Source organism: Podarcis pityusensis, assembly GCF_964106645.2.
Source record: "Podarcis pityusensis genome assembly, chromosome: 3".
Taxonomy (NCBI): domain Eukaryota; kingdom Metazoa; phylum Chordata; class Lepidosauria; order Squamata; family Lacertidae; genus Podarcis; species Podarcis pityusensis.
In genome coordinates, this window is record NC_138026.1 from 41,567,980 (window position 1) to 41,578,832 (window position 10,853).

At 43.5% G+C, this 10,853-nt stretch overlaps 1 long non-coding RNA gene across 1 annotated transcript; it reads left to right on the forward strand.

Annotated features, from left to right (window-relative positions):
• Positions 1–3,735: 3,735 nt before the first annotated feature.
• Positions 3,736–10,175, forward strand: LOC308472575. The gene is made up of 3 exons (XR_013983587.1): positions 3,736–3,913; positions 7,747–7,913; positions 9,663–10,175. It is a non-coding gene; the product is annotated as an uncharacterized lncRNA (long non-coding RNA).
• Positions 10,176–10,853: the final 678 nt, after the last annotated feature.

A 10,853-nucleotide genomic window follows, 5' to 3' on the forward strand; every position in this document is an offset into this window, starting at 1 on the left:
ATGTGACAGCCCAGGGATCTTGTTCCTCTGGGTCACTAGGTTTGCCGTGTCTTAATTCTAAGAATGAGACGCCTTATTTAAACTGGATATCTGTTCCAAAATACAGGGAAGTTTCTTCCTTGGGTTCTTTAATGCCTTATCCTTAAACCTTTAAGAGGGCAGATATAATGAAGTTCCTGTAAACAATAGGTACCATGCTTGGAATAATGAAGAGGTAGAGTCAGTTTTAGTGCTATTTTAAAATGCAGTTTTTACTCAGGACTGGAGAAACTTGAACATGACCCATTAATTGCCAGGTTGATCTTCAGCAGTGCTATTTTTCTAGGGGGAAATGGTGCTGGAGCTCACAATGAACTTCTTCCTTGTTTTCTTTGAATGGCAATTGTGCCCACCTGAGAGGTGCCAGAGTTGAGCTCCAATGAACTCTGGCAAAAAAAAAAGCAAAAAAAAAAAAAAAAAAGCCTTGATCTTCAGAGTCTCGGTTGATTATTTTATAGGAAGGCTCTAATTTTTTAATCGCAAAGCAATTTACAATATTTCCAAATGCTCTGATTTTTCAGTCATAGAGCAATTTGCAATATTTCCAAATGCTCTAATTTTTTAATCACAGAGCAATTTACAATATTTCCAAATGTAGCCATTTCACTTAGAAAATAAGAACATAAAAAGGGCTTGCTGGATCAGGCATGTCCCATCTAGCCCAGGATCCAGCACTAGCTGCATTGAACATATTTTACTAAAATAATAGTAACCCTGCAAAAAGTAACGACCATATCCTCATCATGTTGATGCTGAAAAAGAGGTGCTTGTAAAAATCACTCCAGACATGGAAGCAACTGACAGTAAGCACCACATTTCAATAGTCTTAGACCAAAGAGCTGGAAAAATAAAGAGAGAGAGAGGAGGTAACTTCTCGCTTCAGATAATTTGTGGTAACTCTTCCCACAGCCGTGACCCATCTCATATTTATGCAGTTGTTGGTCATCATGCTGCCACAACCCTTGCTGTGCTTTGGACAAGTGCCTGGCCCAATCATTTTTTATATATCATCCCAAGGCTAAAATTAGTTGTCTCTACACAACCTGCAAAGGATTTCTATCCTGTTCTGGCTCAGATTTTATGTCTCTGATTGACAGCCAAACATGGTAGCTGCCTACATGGGTGGCCCTTTGGATATTTAAAAAGGATATGGGGGGAGGTAGAGGGGGGGTATTGATTATCCTTTTCCAAAAGGAGAAGGTGGTGCTGCCGCGGCTCTGGAATCGCTGCTGCTGCATAGCTTGACAGGACAAAGTCATCCAGAGCTCTGACATCTATGAGTGTAAAATACCCACAATCTACTGTATTCAGGTTTTTTAATGTCAATTTTTTCCCATAAGAAAACAGTAAGCTAAGAATAAGAAAGAAAGAAAGAAAGAAAGAAAGAAAGAAAGAAAGAAAGAAAGAAAGAGTTGATTCGAAGAACGAAACTCCACTGGCTTGTAGACCACCCCCACCCTGTTCTGCTAACCTAATTAAGAGTTTTATCACCTTAACTGGCAAGTCTTTCTTTCTGACAGAGCTCTTGTGTGTTCTGCAACCCTTAAAAGGAAATGGCATTCACAAGTGTAAAAGGCTTAGGCTCTACCATTTTGGTCTTTAGGGTTTTCTTAGCTTATGCACCATTTTATCATACAATCCTAGCTCCACTTCTTTGGGAGCAAGGCTCACTGATCTCTTAATTTCAGAATAGTAGGCATTGTGCTGTCAGTAATTCATTAGGCAACCAGAACTAACTTCAGGGCCACTTCAATATGCCATCTGGGATTGCATGTATCTTGCGTGGACACTTTGCCAAAGCTGCAATGGAAAAAGCAGGAGTGACTTGCTGCTTCTGGAGCTCCTTCAAGGAAGCACAGCCCTGCAGGAAAATGCCTATCTGTCCATGCTTTGGATAATCTCCCCATATAATGCTACATAGTGTGCTACATTATACCAAGTCAGGCTAATGGTCCATCTAAGGTCAGCCTTGTCCACAAACACTGAGTGGCAGTGGTTCTCTAGGGGTTTCTCCCAGCTCTGTGCTGGGACCTGGATGCAGGTGGCGCTGTGGTCTAAACCACTGAGCCTCTTGGGCTTGCCAATCAGAAGGTCGGCGGTTCAAACTCCCGCAACGGGGTGAGCTCCTGTTTTTCAGTCCCAGCTCCTGCCAACCTAGTAATTCGAAAGCATGCCAGTGCAAGCAGATACATAGGTACCGCTCTGGTGGGAAGGTAAATGGCGTTTCCATGCGCTCTGGCTTCCATCACGGTGTTCCATTGTGCCAGAAGCGGTTTAGTCAGGCTGGCTACATGTCCTGGAAAGCTGTCTGTGGATAAACACCAGCTCCCTTGGCCTGACAGTGAGATAGTGCCACAACCCCATAGTAGCCTTTGACGGGACTTAACTGTCCGGGGTCCTTTATCTTTTACCTTATGCTAGGACTTTTGCATGCCAACACAGGCTTCAGGATTGAGCTAAAAGCTCTTTTCCTGAGCTACAACCACCCTCTCTGGACACCTTTTTATTGTGGGTTCATGATTGCAGTGGTACCTTGGGTTAAGAACTTAATTCGTTCTGGAGGTCCATTCTTAACCTGAAACTGTTCTTAACCTGAGGTACGACTTTAGCTAATGGGGCCTCCCACTGCCACCATGCGATTTCTGTTTTCATCCTGAAGCAATGTTCTTAACCCGAGGTACTATTTCTCGGTTAGTGGAGTCTGTAACCTGAAGCGTCTGTAACCTGAAGCATCTGTAACCTGAGGTACCACTGTATTTGTACTCATAATGGTAGTTATATCTTTAGAAAGGTTAAGCACTACCCTACTTTCAATACTGTTTGTGCTTGCAAAAGTTGGAGGGTGGATATACTACATTCCCTATGTTCCTTCTGAAATCCTGTAACTGTTTATACCACAAGCATTCTGGATTTTTTGTTTCCCCCTCTGCGTTTGTTGACCGTCCTGGTTCCAATAATGTGGCAAAGCTGGGGGAGCATCGCTAATGCAACTAATAAAGCATAATGACATTTGAATGATCCAGTATAAATCCACCACAATTGCACTGTTGTATCTGTGCCCTGTTGCAGAATGCACCCACCAAAACACCAGTCTGCAGGGGTCCCTAGATGCTCCAAAAAACTCAAAAGCTGTTTGAGCAAGGAAATGGACACCTCTCTTGAGATATGCTTCTTAACAATACATGCTGTTAACAAGCAATACTGGGTGTCACTCTGAAACAAATTGCCAAAAGATAGTGTCAAAATGGAATCTTTCAACTGAATCATGAAATCTTCACTGTATCTTTACACATTCATCTACCACCAAGTGAGTTGTGCTGAAGTCAAAAGGCAAGGGAACTGCAGCAAGATGAGTGGGCTGTCTGCCGAAGTTTCTATTTCTGGTGGCGACAAATCTCTCCACATTAGTGTATTCTGCTGCTCAGCTTGCTAAGAAGCACATCGCAAATCATGCCAGTTATCCACAGAGTCATCAGCAAATGTCGAAGTGCTTGAAGCAGGGCAGGGAGGAGCATTGCTGGAACCTATCAAGTGACATTCCAGGCAGGGACAGCGCATCCTAATCTCAGTATGAACATGATCTCTCTCCAAATGTTGATGAGATGTTGTCAAATACATATGCAGACACGAGTTATATGAGAGAGACAGAGATATTATCTGCACAGGAACATTCAGAGTTCTGAAATGAACCAATGTACCAGGAAGCCAGAGCCACTGATTTCAGTGCCTCTTGTTCCATGTAGATGTGTTAAGCATAATTGGCTTAGATTGTAAGAAAGCATGCTCCTAAGAATCTACTGTGGCTCCTAGAAGTTGTTAGCATGCAACAGCGGCTGCACCCTGGGAGATGACTCCGACTGGCCAACTGCACCAGGTGAGGGAGCCAATGGGTCTCAAACACTTGCATTTCCCTGCATGCAAAGATAGGCTCTGGCAGATTGAGCAGATGAGACCAATAGTGAGTCCAATGGTCATTAAGGCAGTTTTTCTACATGCTGTAGAGGGAAGTGAGGGGCAGATGGGGCTCATCAACCTGGAAAGGTAGCCCATCTAGGAGAAGGAAAATCCTGACCTTAACATTCATTGCCTTGTGGGCCATCTTTGGTAGAAGAAAAGGCTAAGGAATAAACTCTACACAAATCCATAGTGGAGTTTCTAAGGCGGTTGGATGGCACCTTGTACTCCTATCCAGCAGCTCCTGCAGCCAAGCTTGTGCCAGACATATTTTTCTACTGTCCTTTGGACCACATCAGCAAGGCCGAGAGAGGAGTCTTGTTTGGGTAGCCAGGACCTCCATACACATTACCCAGGCTTGCACCCCGGAGAGGTCACTTTGGCGCTGCCAACGCAACAGTTTGGCTTCACCCCCAGAGGCACACTCCATTGTCTTTCAAGACAGAGAGATGCCAGCAGCAGCAATCTTTCTCCCACATCTTTTGATGGTTAAAATGTCTGACAGTTTTTGAAAGACTGTGGCCTTAAGAATTCGCCCATTCATGAAATAAATGTGCTCTCAATGAAGGCAAACAAACCCCGTGTGATACTTGCGGAGATCTTTGGATTCCTGTGACTGCATAGGTGTAATGAGGTAGCAAGAAGGATGGTGCAAATGTACACACCTTTTGCACATCCCATGCACACAGCTGTCATCTTATGTGTATCTATGAAGCCACACATAACATTTACTTCAGTATAACCAAGATACAGAAGAACATACAGCCATAGCAAACATGCTTTGTACTATGACGTGAACTGTATTTATGGGGGGAAACATTCATGTCCCTTCTGTGTTGTATTTTAAATTGCTGTAATCCACCCTAGGCCCTTAAGGTGAAGGGTGGGCAATAAATTAAAATAAGAAAACAGGTTCTCCTTAGGTTTTCTTTATTTTCTATTCACGTAATGTGGCATTGATTGCTGACTGGTGCCTGGATTCTGTCTAATTATCCGCCTGCTGAGAAATTCTTTATCACAGCCAAAGATCCTTTTGTGTCTAACAGCTGCTCTGGGTTTCTTTCTTTTCTCTCTCTCTCTCTCTCTCCTCACCCTCCTTCTCATGTGGAAGTGTTGTTATCTCTTTAGCAGACTTTAGCAATCATGTCTGTCATTTCAACAGCTCTGCTTTCTTACTTCTGTCAGACAGCATAGTGCGTTGCTGTTCCCTTTTGTTGCAAACTCTGGAGCATGGCCAAGCTATTCTTACTTAAGTGTCAGTCTCTCCAAAACCCCAAGTCTTTTAGGCACTCCACTTTCACAAGCAGCTCATAGGACTGGGTGGAAGAATCCCCCTTGTGTCGTAAGTGGAATCCAATTCAGCTCTAGTTAGTAACCCAGGAACAGCCAGAGGCACATGCCTTTCCCTCTCTGTTCATCACATCTATGACATATGAGGTCTTTTGCCACTCTGAAGTGGGACATAGTCAATTCTGTGCTTCATATGTAATGCTCAAGGCTATTAGGTTGAGCAAGGGTGACCATTGCTGCAGACTATGGCCCTTAATTTTTGACAACAAATGGTATGAGGTGGTGTTCTGGCATACAGCATATGACTATACAACTCTGTCCAGCCCTTCCCACCTCATCTAAGGTTCAAGTTTAGCCTCAGTGTCTCAAATTTAGAGCAACTCTTGCTGTTCCAATATTACTAGAACCATTTATAAGTCTGCACATCTATTTTGTACTACAACCACATGAACAATCAAGTTGTGTTACTGTAAACAGTGGAACAATTGCCAGCAAGCTAACACCAAAAAGTAGCTTTGTGTTTATTCTCCAGCATGGAAATTCTGCCATGAAGTGTTGTGGTCATTATGTGTGAGTGACTTCCATGTACATAGTAAATTTCAATGATTCTGTCAGTGCTATCGAAGTGCACCGTTTTCAGTTTGGTGGCTTGGCTAGAACACACACAGGTTGAGTACAGATTCCTATTTACTCCAGTGTGCTCCTGATACTGATTTAGGAAGTGGTGTACATACACAATGTTAGTCACAATTCATTTCTTCCCTTTATCTGTCCAGGTGTTTTATATGAAAAACCATGTTTTGATGCACTCCCTCTCAAACCTGTTCTGATACAAGTTGATAGAAAGAATGCCCTAGCTGAATTTTAAGTCAGTAATATGTACACAATCATTGGTAGGTGAGCTGTGCAGACATTTGCAGGATTGTCCTGCCGAAGCTTAATTAACAAAAAGGTCAACTCTGATATTTCCTTTCAGTGAAGTATGTTAAGGGTGTAACTAGATAAGACAGTGGGAGTTCATACATTTTTTTCCAAAAGGGCAAGGTGCGATTTGGATCAGGGTTGTGCTGCTGGGGGAAGGTTAATATGTTTCTCCTTCTAGTTTTCCAGATCCAAATCAATGCCCACACCCCGTGAGTACTATCTGCCCTCAAAATAAAAGTGGGAGGCATGATAATAGATCTCCTGTCATTTTCTCTCTTTTGGCCCTAAGATGTAAATTGCCCTTTACATGCATGCATGTATTAAAGTCCCATCAGTTTTGGGTTTGTTTGTTTTTTTACATCAAAAAGCACACTCAGAAGACTATGGATTTCAGTTGAAATGCAGTGGTGGGAAAGTGTCTTAACCTTTTTCCTGCTGGTAATCCCCGCCCCCCAAGAAAATCACACCTGACACTGCAAACAAACATCTGGAACCCTTGCAGGGTTTTGGCAGCTTGGGGGATGATTTTGAGAAGAAATCAGAAGAGTGGTTAACTGGTATTCAGTTTTACATAATTTTGACCCTGGGACGGTAATAGAATTTTTACAGAGGTCCTGTTGTACTTGCGAGTGTCTGCTTCAGGAAACGATGCAAGAATCAAGTGCAATGGTGCAAGGGCAAATTAGATAGATGCACCTCTAAAAGTGAAATGAATTGAATTAGTCTCCTATCCCAAGTCACTGGACACAGAAGCATGAGAACAGACTAGCATCCCAGAATGGTGCAATTTTTTAAAGCAGGTAGTCAAGCAGTCACAGATATTGCACAGGCCAATGTCAAGCAGCACAGAGGAACAAGCACCCACAAGATGTGAACCAAAGCCATTGCTTTGCAGCTGCCACAAAATATTGCCTTGAAACAATGCTGGCATTTGCCAAACCAGTGCTGGTGAGTGGCTGATGGCTTTTTGATGGTGCTTAATGGCCAGGAAATGATTAGACATCTCTCTGGAAAGTTCTGAGTGCAAAAATATCTTTCAAATGATGCTGCTACAATGGTGTGCATGTGCTTGTGTGTTGCCACTAGATCACTTTAAAGAAGAAGGCCATGGTTCACCATAAAAAGAACTATGCTGGAACAGAGGAAACACCCATCTAATCCAGCTTCCTTTTCCCCACAGTGGCCAGCCGTTGCCGATTGGAAGACCACAAGCAGAATATGAGGGCAATAGTATTCTCCCCCACTATCTTACTTTTAGAAGACATCTGAAAGGCAGCCCGGTTTAGGGAGGTTTTTAATGTTTGATGTTTTATTGTATTTTTAATATTTTGTTGGAAGCCGCCCAGAGTGGCTGAGGAAACCCAGCCAGATGGGTGGAGTATAAATAATAAATTACTACTACTACTACTACTCTTGTTCCCCATCAATTTGTATTCATGGGCATACCATATCTGATTCTTGAGGTTTACATATAGCTATTGTGACTAGAAGCCATTGATAGCTTTATCCTCCAGGAATTTTTCTAACCCTCTTATAAAGCCATTGCTACATTGAGTGGCAGAATGCCAGCCATGCCCTGCAACATCCTGTATTTCTTCCTTGAAGTGACAGAATCGTCTGCTGACCCAAAATCCAGAGGTCTGGACATTGACATTTCCTCCTTTCCTCCTGCTGCATTTACTGAAGCCAGCCACAAAAAGCTGCAGGTCAGTACAACTGTGCCGCATGATTTGTGTATTAGTCCACAGTTACCTCATCGCTGATTTTAATTTAGCAAGATAGACTACAACGGAAAGTGGACGTCAGTGCATCAGCCACAGCTGTGACAGATGTTGCACAAAACCTGCTTATGCAAAACATAATGTTGGGCCACGTCTTTGAAAGCACCTCCCCTCCCCTCCCCCACCTCCACCCCCCCCAGCCCCAAATACACAAGACTTCAAAGAAATAAATTCTGGCATCTGTAGCAATGACCAAAGATTGTCAGTCAAAGCCAACGCAGAACAGGCTACATCGGAGCGCAGTGTAAGTCATACAGTTACAGAGGTTTGTAGTTCCAGTTGATGGAGGAACATATGGCTGACAGCACTGGGGCCAGGATGTCTTAAAGGAGCTCCAGCCGGGTTTCAAACTTTGATTGTACAGAGGTGTCGGAAAAGAAAAAGGCTGCGTTCATGCCGTGTATATGTTGTCATTTTGGTGATTGAAGGGGCACCTGTGGCACACACACCACTTACGGGCACCGATGAGTGCAATTAATTTACCCTTCACTGAGGTCACTGGAGAAAATCTGTGGGTTTGATTGGTCCTGGACCAAATGGATCGAGTTTCAGATATGTGGGGAAAGTCACAGGAAGCCTCTTTTTGCCAGAACTTCCATTCCTTTGCCAGACAAGGTTAAACTGTAACATAACAATTTACTTGCGCAAAAGAAAATATCCTGTAAAGCTGCATATGCCTTTTTTCTAAATTAAAGACACCCTATTACCTAAAATGTTTGGGGGTTTTCCGTTCTGTTTTGTGCTATATTGCTGTAAGTTGCTTTAAGGTACTTTTCTTTTTTAAAGACTGGCTTATAACTTTAATTAGTAATGATACAAAAGCTATGCTCAAATAAAAAAGTAGAATAGACAATGGTAAAATATTAAGGCACATTCAGTCAAAGAAAAAGGTGAATGGGACTTCTGCACCTTTGCTGAACTTGCTGACTGGGAGAGGAGGCTTATCAGTAATTTGTATTACTTATGTGTACCTGTAATTTCATCCTTCTCTTGTCACATGGACACTGTCCAGATAATGTTATAGAGTAAATAAATGGATGGCATGAGGCCCCACGTAATTCACAATCTGGGTGACCTTAGGCCAGTTGCTATGTGACTTCAGTCATACATATATGGAGCAGTGAATCTTATTTCAGAACAGGGGCTGCATTCCTCATGGCCAGTCAGTCTTCTGAGGGCTGCATGCCAATATTGCGTGGAGCCGAAGACGAAAGTGGGTGGAGAAACAGATGTGACTCTTACCTTTGTACAGTAAGGTCATGCAAAAGTCACAGGTTGTCGTTGTTTTTAAATCCCATATGCACACCTCTACATCCAGGCAAACAAAAGGCATTGACAAAGGTCAATGAGACACATCCCAGCCAGCCAGAGGCACTCAAGGACAATGCAGAACAGACCAGTGGAATCTGTAGCCTGGGAGAGGGGCGTGTGGCCAAGGGAGAGTCCTGAAGTTCAGATATAGAGGTCTGGAGGGCTGCATTTGGCCCCAGATCTGAGGTATACACACTCCCTGGAAGTAAGCCCAGTTGAACACTGTGGGATTTGCATCCAACTAAACATGCAGAGGATTCCATGGGAATGTAGTTATTTTTGCATTATGCATTTTATTGTATGAACTTATTGTGCATTTTTGGATCTTATTCATATTTCACTTTTATGGTTGTTTGTTTTCAGTGTCTTTGGGCATGCTTCTGATTTGCTGTGTTCCTTTTTCTCTCTCCATGGTGGTAGAGGAGGAAGCAACTCAGAGTCTAGAATAATTACAGTGGAGTTGAAGATAAAATAGCAAGCATCTTAATATGGTTAATAAATCCAGAGCATGCCCTTCTGTTGTCTTCTTAAAGAAGGGGGCCAGTTACGAACAGACACTTTAATTAATTATTAAATGTTAAAAGGAGGGGGGGGATGGGAGAGCCTAGTATTTTATATGGGTGGACCATGCTTCCTGATAGCCAAGCCAGATGCATTTGTTTGCTGCTGTGCATATCTGTGGGGGGGGAGCTACTATGGGCAGCCGCGGAGTGCAGTAGTGCAGGCAGCCACCGCATGGAGTTGTGCATTCATTTGAGCTGCTGTTGTAGATGTGTGCACGGGCAACTCCTGTGCCTGATTCAGCAGGCAACTACTGTAGGTGGGTAGATGCTTGTGGGTCACTGTGTGCATGTTTCTGAGCTGCTGCTGCACACCTTGGGGTGGGGCAGCTGCTGTGTGCATCTGTCCAGCTGGCTGCCAAGCATGTTTGTGCAGCTGTCTATCACGGACGCTGTGCTGAGCAGCATGCTGTGGTTGGTTGAAATAGGTGTGGGCATCTTGTGTGCACATATATGTAGTCTGCTTCTGTGCACACCTCTGCATGTAGGAGCTGTATGCATGTTGGTGATCTGCATGTCGGTGCTTGCGTTTATCTGCAAAACTGTGTTGTGCAGGCTCCAGGCTGGTGAGCAGTTGCAGTGTGTGGGCCTCTCTTTTGCGTTGTCTAGTGGGCAGCTGCTGTGAATAGTTGCCATATTTGCAAGTCCACCCCTGTGAGCAGCCATTTTGTAGCTTGGTGCTGGATGCATTTGTACATTTGTCCCGGCCACAGTTCTGCTTTCTGTGGGTAGCTACTGTGTGTCAGTCAGGGAAAGGGAAATGGTTTGTGGAAAAGCCTGCCCAAGAGCTGGGATCATTGAATTAAACTAATGTCAGCTTGGGTTAAAAAGCCTGAGCCTTTAACTGAGCTTTGGGTGCTGTATAAACCAACAGAGCCAATTTCAAGCCAACTCTGGCCTTGGGAAATTCCTTTTTGTGATGCTTCTGGTTGATATTATTGTTCTTAGGGAGCTTATCTACTATCTTGCTGGGAAGGACAGTCCACTTTAATAA